Genomic DNA, 17013 nt, shown 5'->3' with positions numbered 1-17013 from the left:
TCTTTACGGAAAAACCTACCAAAAGCTGAATAATAGAGATTTTTTACCGTGGGATGGCAAAACCACAGTTATTGTTTACTGGGGTATACCACACTTTTTTAAATAGAGATATTTGCGGCTGAACATTGAGTGAAACACTCAAACTGCTTTTTTTAAGATACCAAAGGCCCAAAACTGGATAGTACAGCGATTTGACCCGTGGAACTGCGAAACCACACTGGGATGTCAGGCCTACACAAGACTATCTTCAACAGATATATTTTTGTGTCAGTACAGTCAGGAGACACTACTGTTTTTCTTTACGGAAAATATACCAAAACCTGAATAATAGAGATTTTTTACCGTGGGATGGCAAAACCACAGTTATTGTTTACTGGGGTATACCACACTTTTTTAAATAGAGATATTTGAGGCTGAACAGTGAGCGACACACTCAAACTGCTTTTTTTTAGATACCAAAGGCCCAAAACCGGATAGTACAGCGATTTGACCCGTGGAACTGCGAAACCACACTGGGATGTCGGGCCTACACAAGACTATTTTCAACAGATATATTTTTGTGTCACAACAGTCAGGAGACACTACTGTTTTTCTTTACAGAAAAAACTACCAAAAGCTGAATAATAGAGATTTTTTACCGTGGGATGGCAAAACCACAGTTATTGTTTACTGAGGTATACCACACTTTTTTAAATAGAGATATTTGCGGCTGAACAGTGAGTGACACACTCAAACTGCTTTTTTTTTAGATACCAAAGGCCCAAAACTGGATAGTACAGCGATTTGACCCGTGGAACTGCGAAACCACACTGGGATGTCGGGCCTACACAAGACTATTTTCAACAGATATATTTTTGTGTCATTACAGTCAGGAGACACTACTGTTTTTCTTTACGGAAAAAACTAGCAAAAGCTGAATAATAGAGATTTATTACCGTGGGATTGCAAAACCACAATTATTGTTTACTGGGGTATACCACACTTTTTTAAATAGAGATATATGCATCAGAACAGTGAGCGACACACTCAAACTGCTTTTTTTTTAGATACCAAAGGCCCAAAACTGGATAGTACAGCGATTTGACCCGTGGAACTGCGAAACCACACTGGGATGTCGGGCCTACACAAGACTATTTTCAACAGATATATTTTTGTGTCATTACAGTCAGGAGACACTACTGTTTTTCTTTACGGAAAAAACTACCAAAAGCTGAATAATAGAGATTTTTTACCATGGGATGGCAAAACCACAGTTATTGTTTACTGGGGTATACCACACTTTTTTAAATTGAGATATTTGCGGCTGAACAGTGAGCGACACACTCAAACTGCTTTTTTTTTAGATACCAAAGGCCCAAAACTGGATAGTACAGCGATTTGACCCGTGGAACTACGAAACCACACTGGAATGTCGGGCCTACACAAGACTATTTTCAACAGATATATTTTTGTGTCACAACAGTCAGGAGACACTACTGTTTTTCTTTACGGAAAAAACTACCAAAAGCTGAATAATAGAGATTTTTTACCGTGGGATGGCAAAACCACAGTTATTGTTTACTGGGGTATACCACACTTTTTTAAATAGAGATATTTGCAGCAGAACAGTGAGCGACACACTCAAACTGCTTTTTTTTTTAGATACCAAAGGCCCAAAACTGGATAGTACAGCGATTTGACCCGTGGAACTGCGAAACCACACTTGGATGTCGGGCCTACACAAGACTATTTTCAACAGATATATTTTTGTGTCACAACAGTCAGGAGACACTACTGTTTTTCTTTACGGAAAAAACTACCAAAAGCTGAATAATAGAGATTTTTTTCCGTGGGATTGCAAAACCACAGTTATTGTTTACTGCGGTATACCACACTTTTTTAAATAGAGATATTTTCGGCTGAACAGTGAGCGACACACTCAAACTGCTTTTTTTTTAGATACCAAAGGCCCAAAACTGGATAGTACAGCGATTTCACCCGTGGAACTGCGAAACCACACTGGGATGTCGGGCCTACACAAGACTATTTTCAACAGATATATTTTTGTGTCATTACAGTCAGGAGACACTACTGTTTTTCTTTACGGAAAAAACTAGCAAAAGCTGAATAATAGAGATTTATTACCGTGGGATTGCAAAACCACAATTATTGTTTACTGGGGTATACCACACTTTTTTAAATAGAGATATATGCATCAGAACAGTGAGCGACACACTCAAACTGCTTTTTTTTTAGATACCAAAGGCCCAAAACTGGATAGTACAGCGATTTGACCCGTGGAACTGCGAAACCACACTGGGATGTCGGGCCTACACAAGACTATTTTCAACAGATATATTTTTGTGTCATTACAGTCAGGAGACACTACTGTTTTTCTTTACGGAAAAAACTACCAAAAGCTGAATAATAGAGATTTTTTTCCGTGGGATTGCAAAACCACAGTTATTGTTTACTGGGGTATACCACACTTTTTTAAATAGAGATATTTTCGGCTGAACAGTGAGCGAAACACTCAAACTGCTTTTTTTTTAGATACCAAAGGCCCAAAACTGGATAGTACAGTGATTTGACCCGTGGAACTGCGAAACCACACTGGGATGTCGGGCCTACACAAGACTATTTTCAACAGATAAATTTTTGTGTCACAACAGTCAGGAGACACTACTGTTTTTCTTTACGGAAAAAACTACCAAAAGCTGAATAATAGAGATTTTTTACCATGGGATGGCAAAACCACAGTTATTGTTTACTGAGGTATACCACACTTTTTTAAATAGAGATATTTGCGGCTGAACAGTGGGTGACACACTCAAACTGCTTATTTTTTAGATACCAAAGGCCCAAAACTGGATAGTACAGCAATTTGACCCGTGGAACTGCGAAACCACACTGGGATGTCGAGCCTACACAAGACTATTTTCAACAGATATATTTTTGTGTCACAACAGTCAGGAGACACTACTGTTTTTCTTTACGGAAAAACCTACCAAAAGCTGAATAATAGAGATTTTTTACCGTGGGATGGCAAAACCACAGTTATTGTTTACTGGGGTATACCACACTTTTTTAAATAGAGATATTTGCGGCTGAACATTGAGTGAAACACTCAAACTGCTTTTTTTAAGATACCAAAGGCCCAAAACTGGATAGTACAGCGATTTGACCCGTGGAACTGCGAAACCAAACTGGGATGTCGGGCCTACACAAGACTATTTTCAACAGATATATTTTTGTGTCACTACAGTCAGGAGACACTACTGTTTTTCTTTACGGAAAATATACCAAAACCTGAATAATAGAGATTTTTTACCGTGGGATGGCAAAACCACAGTTATTGTTTACTGGGATATACCACACTTTTTTAAATAGAGATATTTGCAGCTGAACAGTGAGCGACACACTGAAACTGCGTTTTTTTTAGATACGAAAGGCCCAAAACTGGATAGTACAGCGATTTGACCCGTGGAACTGCGAAACCACACTGGGATGTCGGGCCTACACAAGACTATTTTCAACAGATATATTTTTGTGTCATTACAGTCAGGAGACACTACTGTTTTTCTTTACGGAAAAAACTACCAAAAGCTGAATAATAGAGATTTTTTACCGTGGGATTGCAAAACCACAGTTATTGTTTACTGGGGTATACCACACTTTTTTAAATAGAGATATTTGCGTCAGAACAGTGAGCGACACAGTCAAAATGCTTTTTTTTTAGATACCAAAGGCCCAAAACTGGATAGTACAGCGATTTGACCCGTGGAACTGCGAAACCACACTGGGATGTCGGGCCTACACAAGACTATTTTCAACAGATATATTTTTGTGTCATTACAGTCAGGAGACACTACTGTTTTTCTTTACGGAAAAAACTACCAAAAGCTGAATAATAGAGATTTTTTACCGTGGGATGGCAAAACCACAGTTATTGTTTACTGAGGTATAACACACTTTTTTAAATAGAGATATTTGCGGCTGAACAGTGGGTGACACACTCAAACTGCTTATTTTTTAGATACCAAAGGCCCAAAACTGGATAGTACAGCGATTTGACCCGTGGAACTGCGAAACCACACTGGGATGTCAGGCTTACACAAGACTATTTTCAACAGATATATTTTTGTGTCACTACAGTCAGGAGACACTACTGTTTTTCTTTACGGAAAATATACCAAAACCTGAATAATAGAGATTTTTTACCGTGGGATGGCAAAACCACAGTTATTGTTTACTGGGGTATACCACACTTTTTTAAATAGAGATATTTGAGGCTGAACAGTGAGCGACACGCTCAAACTGCTTTTTTTTTAGATACCAAAGGCCCAAAACTGGATAGTACAGCGATTTGACCCGTGGAACTACGAAACCACACTGGAATGTCGGGCCTACACAAGACTATTTTCAACAGATATATTTTTGTGTCACAACAGTCAGGAGACACTACTGTTTTTCTTTACGGAAAAAACTACCAAAAGCTGAATAATAGAGATTTTTTACCGTGGGATGGCAAAACCACAGTTATTGTTTACTGGGGTATACCACACTTTTTTAAATAGAGATATTTGCAGCAGAACAGTGAGCGACACACTCAAACTGCTTTTTTTTTAGATACCAAAGGCCCAAAACTGGATAGTACAGCGATTTGACCCGTGGAACTGCGAAACCACACTTGGATGTCGGGCCTACACAAGACTATTTTCAACAGATATATTTTTGTGTCACAACAGTCAGGAGACACTACTGTTTTTCTTTACGGAAAAAACTACCAAAAGCTGAATAATAGAGATTTTTTACCGTGGGATGGCAAAACCACAGTTATTGTTTACTGAGGTATACCACGCTTTTTTAAATAGAGATATTTGCGGCTGAACAGTGAGCGACACACTCAAACTGCTTTTTTTTAGATACCAAAGGCCCAAAACTGGATAGTACAGCAATTTGACCCGTGGAACTGCGAAACCACACTGGGATTTCGGGCCTACACAAGACTATTTTCAACAGATATATTTTTGTGTCACAACAGTCAGGAGACACTACTGTTTTTCTTTACGGAAAAACCTACCAAAAGCTGAATAATAGAGATTTTTTACCGTGGGATGGCAAAACCACAGTTATTGTTTACTGGGGTATACCACACTTTTTTAAATAGAGATATTTGCGGCTGAACATTGAGTGAAACACTCAAACTGCTTTTTTTAAGATACCAAAGGCCCAAAACTGGATAGTACAGCGATTTGACCCGTGGAACTGCGAAACCACACTGGGATGTCAGGCCTACACAAGACTATCTTCAACAGATATATTTTTGTGTCAGTACAGTCAGGAGACACTACTGTTTTTCTTTACGGAAAATATACCAAAACCTGAATAATAGAGATTTTTTACCGTGGGATGGCAAAACCACAGTTATTGTTTACTGGGGTATACCACACTTTTTTAAATAGAGATATTTGAGGCTGAACAGTGAGCGACACACTCAAACTGCTTTTTTTTAGATACCAAAGGCCCAAAACCGGATAGTACAGCGATTTGACCCGTGGAACTGCGAAACCACACTGGGATGTCGGGCCTACACAAGACTATTTTCAACAGATATATTTTTGTGTCACAACAGTCAGGAGACACTACTGTTTTTCTTTACAGAAAAAACTACCAAAAGCTGAATAATAGAGATTTTTTACCGTGGGATGGCAAAACCACAGTTATTGTTTACTGAGGTATACCACACTTTTTTAAATAGAGATATTTGCGGCTGAACAGTGAGTGACACACTCAAACTGCTTTTTTTTTAGATACCAAAGGCCCAAAACTGGATAGTACAGCGATTTGACCCGTGGAACTGCGAAACCACACTGGGATGTCGGGCCTACACAAGACTATTTTCAACAGATATATTTTTGTGTCATTACAGTCAGGAGACACTACTGTTTTTCTTTACGGAAAAAACTAGCAAAAGCTGAATAATAGAGATTTATTACCGTGGGATTGCAAAACCACAATTATTGTTTACTGGGGTATACCACACTTTTTTAAATAGAGATATATGCATCAGAACAGTGAGCGACACACTCAAACTGCTTTTTTTTTAGATACCAAAGGCCCAAAACTGGATAGTACAGCGATTTGACCCGTGGAACTGCGAAACCACACTGGGATGTCGGGCCTACACAAGACTATTTTCAACAGATATATTTTTGTGTCATTACAGTCAGGAGACACTACTGTTTTTCTTTACGGAAAAAACTACCAAAAGCTGAATAATAGAGATTTTTTTCCGTGGGATTGCAAAACCACAGTTATTGTTTACTGGGGTATACCACACTTTTTTAAATAGAGATATTTTCGGCTGAACAGTGAGCGACACACTCAAACTGCTTTTTTTTTAGATACCAAAGGCCCAAAACTGGATAGTACAGCGATTTCACCCGTGGAACTGCGAAACCACACTGGGATGTCGGGCCTACACAAGACTATTTTCAACAGATATATTTTTGTGTCACAACAGTCAGGAGACACTACTGTTTTTCTTTACGGAAAAAACTACCAAAAGCTGAATAATAGAGATTTTTTACCATGGGATGGCAAAACCACAGTTATTGTTTACTGAGGTATACCACACTTTTTTAAATAGAGATATTTGCGGCTGAACAGTGGGTGACACACTCAAACTGCTTATTTTTTAGATACCAAAGGCCCAAAACTGGATAGTACAGCAATTTGACCCGTGGAACTGCGAAACCACACTGGGATGTCGAGCCTACACAAGACTATTTTCAAAAGATATATTTTTGTGTCACAACAGTCAGGAGACACTACTGTTTTTCTTTACGGAAAAACCTACCAAAAGCTGAATAATAGAGATTTTTTACCGTGGGATGGCAAAACCACAGTTATTGTTTACTGGGGTATACCACACTTTTTTAAATAGAGATATTTGCGGCTGAACATTGAGTGAAACACTCAAACTGCTTTTTTTAAGATACCAAAGGCCCAAAACTGGATAGTACAGCGATTTGACCCGTGGAACTGCGAAACCAAACTTGGATGTCGGGCCTACACAAGACTATTTTCAACAGATATATTTTTGTGTCACTACAGTCAGGAGACACTACTGTTTTTCTTTACGGAAAATATACCAAAACCTGAATAATAGAGATTTTTTACCGTGGGATGGCAAAACCACAGTTATTGTTTACTGGGATATACCACACTTTTTTAAATAGAGATATTTGCAGCTGAACAGTGAGCGACACACTGAAACTGCGTTTTTTTTAGATACCAAAGGCCCAAAACTGGATAGTACAGCGATTTGACCCGTGGAACTGCGAAACCACACTGGGATGTCGGGCCTACACAAGACTATTTTCAACAGATATATTTTTGTGTCATTACAGTCAGGAGACACTACTGTTTTTCTTTACGGAAAAAACTACCAAAAGCTGAATAATAGAGATTTTTTACCGTGGGATTGCAAAACCACAGTTATTGTTTACTGGGGTATACCACACTTTTTTAAATAGAGATATTTGCGTCAGAACAGTGAGCGACACAGTCAAACTGCTTTTTTTTTAGATACCAAAGGCCCAAAACTGGATAGTACAGCGATTTGACCCGTGGAACTGCGAAACCACACTGGGATGTCGGGCCTACACAAGACTATTTTCAACAGATATATTTTTGTGTCATTACAGTCAGGAGACACTACTGTTTTTCTTTACGGAAAAAACTACCAAAAGCTGAATAATAGAGATTTTTTTCCGTGGGATTGCAAAACCACAGTTATTGTTTACTGGGGTATACCACACTTTTTTAAATAGAGATATTTGCGGCTGAACAGTGAGCGACACACTCAAACTGCTTTTTTTTTAGATACCAAAGGCACAAAACTGGATAGTACAGCGATTTGACCCGTGGAACTGCGAAACCACACTGGGATGTCGGGCCTACACAAGACTATTTTCAACAGATATATTTTTGTGTCACAACAGTCAGGAGACACTACTGTTTTTCTTTATGGAAAAAACTACCAAAAGATGAATAATAGAGATTTTTTACCGTGGGATGGCAAAACCACAGTTATTGTTTACTGAGGTATAACACACTTTTTTAAATAGAGATATTTGCGGCTGAACAGTGGGTGACACACTCAAACTGCTTATTTTTTAGATACCAAAGGCCCAAAACTGGATAGTACAGCGATTTGACCCGTGGAACTGCGAAACCACACTGGGATGTCAGGCTTACACAAGACTATTTTCAACAGATATATTTTTGTGTCACTACAGTCAGGAGACACTACTGTTTTTCTTTACGGAAAATATACCAAAACCTGAATAATAGAGATTTTTTACCGTGGGATGGCAAAACCACAGTTATTGTTTACTGGGGTATACCACACTTTTTTAAATAGAGATATTTGAGGCTGAACAGTGAGCGACACGCTCAAACTGCTTTTTTTTTAGATACCAAAGGCCCAAAACTGGATAGTACAGCGATTTGACCCGTGGAACTGCGAAACCACACTGGGATGTCGGGCCTACACAAGACTATTTTCAACAGATATATTTTTGTGTCACAACAGTCAGGAGACACTACTGTTTTTCTTTACTGAAAAAACTACCAAAAGCTGAATAATAGAGATTTTTTACCGTGGGATGGCAAAACCACAGTTATTGTTTACTGGGATATACCACACTTTTTTAAATAGAGATATTTGCAGCTGAACAGTGAGCGACACACTCAAACTGCGTTTTTTTTAGATACCAAAGGCCCAAAACTGGATAGTACAGCGATTTGACCCGTGGAACTACGAAACCACACTGGAATGTCGGGCCTACACAAGAGTATTTTCAACAGATATATTTTTGTGTCACAACAGTCAGGAGACACTACTGTTTTTCTTTACGGAAAAAACTACCAAAAGCTGAATAATTGAGATTTTTTACCGTGGGATGGCAAAACCACAGTTATTGTTTACTGGGGTATACCACACTTTTTTAAATAGAGATATTTACAGCAGAACAGTGAGCGACACACTCAAACTGCTTTTTTTTTAGATACCAAAGGCCCAAAACTGGATAGTACAGCGATTTGACCCGTGGAACTGCGAAACCACACTTGGATGTCAGGCCTACACAAGACTATTTTCAACAGATATATTTTTGTGTCACAACAGTCAGGAGACACTACTGTTTTTCTTTACGGAAAAAACTACCAAAAGCTGAATAATAGAGATTTTTTACCGTGGGATGGCAAAACCACAGTTATTGTTTACTGAGGTATACCACGCTTTTTTAAATAGAGATATTTGCGGCTGAACAGTGAGCGACACACTCAAACTGCTTTTTTTTTAGATACCAAAGGCCCAAAACTGGATAGTACAGCAATTTGACCCGTGGAACTGCGAAACCACACTGGGATTTCGGGCCTACACAAGACTATTTTCAACAGATATATTTTTGTGTCACAACAGTCAGGAGACACTACTGTTTTTCTTTACGGAAAAACCTACCAAAAGCTGAATAATAGAGATTTTTTACCATGGGATGGCAAAACCACAGTTATTGTTTACTGGGTTATACCACACTTTTTTAAATAGAGATATTTGCGGCTGAACATTGAGTGAAAGATTCAAACTGCTTTTTTTAAGATACCAAAGGCCCAAAACTGGATAGTACAGCGATTTGACCCGTGGAACTGCGAAACCACACTGGGATGTCAGGCCTACACAAGACTATTTTCAACAGATATATTTTTGTGTCACAACAGTCAGGAGACACTACTGTTTTTCTGTACAGAAAAAACTACCAAAAGCTGAATAATAGAGATTTTTTACCGTGGGATGGCAAAACCACAGTTATTGTTTACTGGGATATACCACACTTTTTTAAATAGAGATATTTGCAGCTGAACAGTGAGCGACACACTCAAACTGCGTTTTTTTTAGATACCAAAGGCCCAAAACTGGATAGTACAGCGATTTGACCCGTGGAACTGCGAAACCACACTGGGATGTCGGGCCTACACAAGACTATTTTCAACAGATATATTTTTGTGTCATTACAGTCAGGAGACACTACTGTTTTTCTTTACGGAAAAAACTAGCAAAAGCTGAATAATAGAGATTTATTACCGTGGGATTGCAAAACCACAATTATTGTTTACTGGGGTATACCACACTTTTTTAAATAGAGATATATGCATCAGAACAGTGAGCGACACACTCAAACTGCTTTTTTTTTAGATACCAAAGGCCCAAAACTGGATAGTACAGCGATTTGACCCGTGGAACTGCGAAACCACACTGGGATGTCGGGCCTACACAAGACTATTTTCAACAGATATATTTTTGTGTCATTACAGTCAGGAGACACTATTGTTTTTCTTTACGGAAAAAACTACCAAAAGCTGAATAATAGAGATTTTTTTCCGTGGGATTGCAAAACCACAGTTATTGTTTACTGGGGTATACCACACTTTTTTAAATAGAGATATTTTCGGCTGAACAGTGAGCGACACACTCAAACTGCTTTTTTTTTAGATACCAAAGGCCCAAAACTGGATAGTACAGCGATTTCACCCGTGGAACTGCGAAACCACACTGGGATGTCGGGCCTACACAAGACTATTTTCAACAGATATATTTTTGTGCCATTACAGTCAGGAGACACTACTGTTTTTCTTTACGGAAAAAACTAGCAAAAGCTGAATAATAGAGATTTATTACCGTGGGATTGCAAAACCACAATTATTGTTTACTGGGGTATACCACACTTTTTTAAATAGAGATATATGCATCAGAACAGTGAGCGACACACTCAAACTGCTTTTTTTTTAGATACCAAAGGCCCAAAACTGGATAGTACAGCGATTTGACCCGTGGAACTGCGAAACCACACTGGGATGTCGGGCCTACACAAGACTATTTTCAACAGATATATTTTTGTGTCATTACAGTCAGGAGACACTACTGTTTTTCTTTACGGAAAAAACTACCAAAAGCTGAATAATAGAGATTTTTTTCCGTGGGATTGCAAAACCACAGTTATTGTTTACTGGGGTATACCACACTTTTTTAAATAGAGATATTTTCGGCTGAACAGTGAGCGACACACTCAAACTGCTTTTTTTTTAGATACCAAAGGCCCAAAACTGGATAGTACAGTGATTTGACCCGTGGAACTGCGAAACCACACTGGGATGTCGGGCCTACACAAGACTATTTTCAACAGATATATTTTTGTGTCACAACAGTCAGGAGACACTACTGTTTTTCTTTACGGAAAAAACTACCAAAAGCTGAATAATAGAGATTTTTTACCATGGGATGGCAAAACCACAGTTATTGTTTACTGAGGTATACCACACTTTTTTAAATAGAGATATTTGCGGCTGAACAGTGGGTGACACACTCAAACTGCTTATTTTTTAGATACCAAAGGCCCAAAACTGGATAGTACAGCAATTTGACCCGTGGAACTGCGAAACCACACTGGGATGTCGAGCCTACACAAGACTATTTTCAAAAGATATATTTTTGTGTCACAACAGTCAGGAGACACTACTGTTTTTCTTTACGGAAAAACCTACCAAAAGCTGAATAATAGAGATTTTTTACCGTGGGATGGCAAAACCACAGTTATTGTTTACTGGGGTATACCACACTTTTTTAAATAGAGATATTTGCGGCTGAACATTGAGTGAAACACTCAAACTGCTTTTTTTAAGATACCAAAGGCCCAAAACTGGATAGTACAGCGATTTGACCCGTGGAACTGCGTAACCAAACTGGGATGTCGGGCCTACACAAGACTATTTTCAACAGATATATTTTTGTGTCACTACAGTCAGGAGACACTACTGTTTTTCTTTACGGAAAATATACCAAAACCTGAATAATAGAGATTTTTTACCGTGGGATGGCAAAACCACAGTTATTGTTTACTGGGATATACCACACTTTTTTAAATAGAGATATTTGCAGCTGAACAGTGAGCGACACACTGAAACTGCGTTTTTTTTAGATACCAAAGGCCCAAAACTGGATAGTACAGCGATTTGACCCGTGGAACTGCGAAACCACACTGGGATGTCGGGCCTACACAAGACTATTTTCAACAGATATATTTTTGTGTCACAACAGTCAGGAGACACTACTGTTTTTCTTTACTGAAAAAACTACCAAAAGCTGAATAATAGAGATTTTTTACCGTGGGATGGCAAAACCACAGTTATTGTTTACTGGGATATACCACACTTTTTTAAATAGAGATATTTGCAGCTGAACAGTGAGCGACACACTCAAACTGCGTTTTTTTTAGATACCAAAGGCCCAAAACTGGATAGTACAGCGATTTGACCCGTGGAACTACGAAACCACACTGGAATGTCGGGCCTACACAAGAGTATTTTCAACAGATATATTTTTGTGTCACAACAGTCAGGAGACACTACTGTTTTTCTTTACGGAAAAAACTACCAAAAGCTGAATAATTGAGATTTTTTACCGTGGGATGGCAAAACCACAGTTATTGTTTACTGGGGTATACCACACTTTTTTAAATAGAGATATTTACAGCAGAACAGTGAGCGACACACTCAAACTGCTTTTTTTTTAGATACCAAAGGCCCAAAACTGGATAGTACAGCGATTTGACCCGTGGAACTGCGAAACCACACTTGGATGTCAGGCCTACACAAGACTATTTTCAACAGATATATTTTTGTGTCACAACAGTCAGGAGACACTACTGTTTTTCTTTACGGAAAAAACTACCAAAAGCTGAATAATAGAGATTTTTTACCGTGGGATGGCAAAACCACAGTTATTGTTTACTGAGGTATACCACGCTTTTTTAAATAGAGATATTTGCGGCTGAACAGTGAGCGACACACTCAAACTGCTTTTTTTTTAGATACCAAAGGCCCAAAACTGGATAGTACAGCAATTTGACCCGTGGAACTGCGAAACCACACTGGGATTTCGGGCCTACACAAGACTATTTTCAACAGATATATTTTTGTGTCACAACAGTCAGGAGACACTACTGTTTTTCTTTACGGAAAAACCTACCAAAAGCTGAATAATAGAGATTTTTTACCATGGGATGGCAAAACCACAGTTATTGTTTACTGGGTTATACCACACTTTTTTAAATAGAGATATTTGCGGCTGAACATTGAGTGAAAGATTCAAACTGCTTTTTTTAAGATACCAAAGGCCCAAAACTGGATAGTACAGCGATTTGACCCGTGGAACTGCGAAACCACACTGGGATGTCAGGCCTACACAAGACTATTTTCAACAGATATATTTTTGTGTCACAACAGTCAGGAGACACTACTGTTTTTCTGTACAGAAAAAACTACCAAAAGCTGAATAATAGAGATTTTTTACCGTGGGATGGCAAAACCACAGTTATTGTTTACTGGGATATACCACACTTTTTTAAATAGAGATATTTGCAGCTGAACAGTGAGCGACACACTCAAACTGCGTTTTTTTTAGATACCAAAGGCCCAAAACTGGATAGTACAGCGATTTGACCCGTGGAACTGCGAAACCACACTGGGATGTCGGGCCTACACAAGACTATTTTCAACAGATATATTTTTGTGTCATTACAGTCAGGAGACACTACTGTTTTTCTTTACGGAAAAAACTAGCAAAAGCTGAATAATAGAGATTTATTACCGTGGGATTGCAAAACCACAATTATTGTTTACTGGGGTATACCACACTTTTTTAAATAGAGATATATGCATCAGAACAGTGAGCGACACACTCAAACTGCTTTTTTTTTAGATACCAAAGGCCCAAAACTGGATAGTACAGCGATTTGACCCGTGGAACTGCGAAACCACACTGGGATGTCGGGCCTACACAAGACTATTTTCAACAGATATATTTTTGTGTCATTACAGTCAGGAGACACTATTGTTTTTCTTTACGGAAAAAACTACCAAAAGCTGAATAATAGAGATTTTTTTCCGTGGGATTGCAAAACCACAGTTATTGTTTACTGGGGTATACCACACTTTTTTAAATAGAGATATTTTCGGCTGAACAGTGAGCGACACACTCAAACTGCTTTTTTTTTAGATACCAAAGGCCCAAAACTGGATAGTACAGCGATTTCACCCGTGGAACTGCGAAACCACACTGGGATGTCGGGCCTACACAAGACTATTTTCAACAGATATATTTTTGTGCCATTACAGTCAGGAGACACTACTGTTTTTCTTTACGGAAAAAACTAGCAAAAGCTGAATAATAGAGATTTATTACCGTGGGATTGCAAAACCACAATTATTGTTTACTGGGGTATACCACACTTTTTTAAATAGAGATATATGCATCAGAACAGTGAGCGACACACTCAAACTGCTTTTTTTTTAGATACCAAAGGCCCAAAACTGGATAGTACAGCGATTTGACCCGTGGAACTGCGAAACCACACTGGGATGTCGGGCCTACACAAGACTATTTTCAACAGATATATTTTTGTGTCATTACAGTCAGGAGACACTACTGTTTTTCTTTACGGAAAAAACTACCAAAAGCTGAATAATAGAGATTTTTTTCCGTGGGATTGCAAAACCACAGTTATTGTTTACTGGGGTATACCACACTTTTTTAAATAGAGATATTTTCGGCTGAACAGTGAGCGACACACTCAAACTGCTTTTTTTTTAGATACCAAAGGCCCAAAACTGGATAGTACAGTGATTTGACCCGTGGAACTGCGAAACCACACTGGGATGTCGGGCCTACACAAGACTATTTTCAACAGATATATTTTTGTGTCACAACAGTCAGGAGACACTACTGTTTTTCTTTACGGAAAAAACTACCAAAAGCTGAATAATAGAGATTTTTTACCATGGGATGGCAAAACCACAGTTATTGTTTACTGAGGTATACCACACTTTTTTAAATAGAGATATTTGCGGCTGAACAGTGGGTGACACACTCAAACTGCTTATTTTTTAGATACCAAAGGCCCAAAACTGGATAGTACAGCAATTTGACCCGTGGAACTGCGAAACCACACTGGGATGTCGAGCCTACACAAGACTATTTTCAAAAGATATATTTTTGTGTCACAACAGTCAGGAGACACTACTGTTTTTCTTTACGGAAAAACCTACCAAAAGCTGAATAATAGAGATTTTTTACCGTGGGATGGCAAAACCACAGTTATTGTTTACTGGGGTATACCACACTTTTTTAAATAGAGATATTTGCGGCTGAACATTGAGTGAAACACTCAAACTGCTTTTTTTAAGATACCAAAGGCCCAAAACTGGATAGTACAGCGATTTGACCCGTGGAACTGCGTAACCAAACTGGGATGTCGGGCCTACACAAGACTATTTTCAACAGATATATTTTTGTGTCACTACAGTCAGGAGACACTACTGTTTTTCTTTACGGAAAATATACCAAAACCTGAATAATAGAGATTTTTTACCGTGGGATGGCAAAACCACAGTTATTGTTTACTGGGATATACCACACTTTTTTAAATAGAGATATTTGCAGCTGAACAGTGAGCGACACACTGAAACTGCGTTTTTTTTAGATACCAAAGGCCCAAAACTGGATAGTACAGCGATTTGACCCGTGGAACTGCGAAACCACACTGGGATGTCGGGCCTACACAAGACTATTTTCAACAGATATATTTTTGTGTCATTACAGTCAGGAGACACTACTGTTTTTCTTTACGGAAAAAACTACCAAAAGCTGAATAATAGAGATTTTATACCGTGGGATTGCAAAACCACAGTTATTGTTTACTGGGGTATACCACACTTTTTTAAATAGAGATATTTGCGTCAGAACAGTGAGCGACACAGTCAAACTGCTTTTTTTTTAGATACCAAAGGCCCAAAACTGGATAGTACAGCGATTTGACCCGTGGAACTGCGAAACCACACTGGGATGTCGGGCCTACACAAGACTATTTTCAACAGATATATTTTTGTGTCATTACAGTCAGGAGACACTACTGTTTTTCTTTACGGAAAAAACTACCAAAAGCTGAATAATAGAGATTTTTTTCCGTGGGATTGCAAAACCACAGTTATTGTTTACTGGGGTATACCACACTTTTTTAAATAGAGATATTTGCGGCTGAACAGTGAGCGACACACTCAAACTGCTTTTTTTTTAGATACCAAAGGCACAAAACTGGATAGTACAGCGATTTGACCCGTGGAACTGCGAAACCACACTGGGATGTCGGGCCTACACAAGACTATTTTCAACAGATATATTTTTGTGTCACAACAGTCAGGAGACACTACTGTTTTTCTTTATGGAAAAAACTACCAAAAGATGAATAATAGAGATTTTTTACCGTGGGATGGCAGAACCACAGTTATTGTTTACTGAGGTATAACACACTTTTTTAAATAGAGATATTTGCGGCTGAACAGTGGGTGACACACTCAAACTGCTTATTTTTTAGATACCAAAGGCCCAAAACTGGATAGTACAGCGATTTGACCCGTGGAACTGCGAAACCACACTGGGATGTCAGGCTTACACAAGACTATTTTCAACAGATATATTTTTGTGCCACTACAGTCAGGAGACACTACTGTTTTTCTTTACGGAAAATATACCAAAACCTGAATAATAGAGATTTTTTACCGTGGGATGGCAAAACCACAGTTATTGTTTACTGGGGTATACCACACTTTTTTAAATAGAGATATTTGAGGCTGAACAGTGAGCGACACGCTCAAACTGCTTTTTTTTTAGATACCAAAGGCCCAAAACTGGATAGTACAGCGATTTGACCCGTGGAACTGCGAAACCACACTGGGATGTCGGGCCTACACAAGACTATTTTCAACAGATATATTTTTGTGTCACAACAGTCAGGAGACACTACTGTTTTTCTTTACTGAAAAAACTACCAAAAGCTGAATAATAGAGATTTTTTACCGTGGGATGGCAAAACCACAGTTATTGTTTACTGGGATATACCACACTTTTTTAAA

The sequence above is a fragment of the Phyllobates terribilis genome, unplaced genomic scaffold (genome assembly GCF_046119375.1).
Source record: "Phyllobates terribilis strain yellow unplaced genomic scaffold, ASM4611937v1 Scaffold_1__5_contigs__length_1240528914, whole genome shotgun sequence".
In the NCBI taxonomy this organism is placed as follows: domain Eukaryota; kingdom Metazoa; phylum Chordata; class Amphibia; order Anura; family Dendrobatidae; genus Phyllobates; species Phyllobates terribilis.
Note: the sequence above shows the minus strand (reverse complement) of the source record.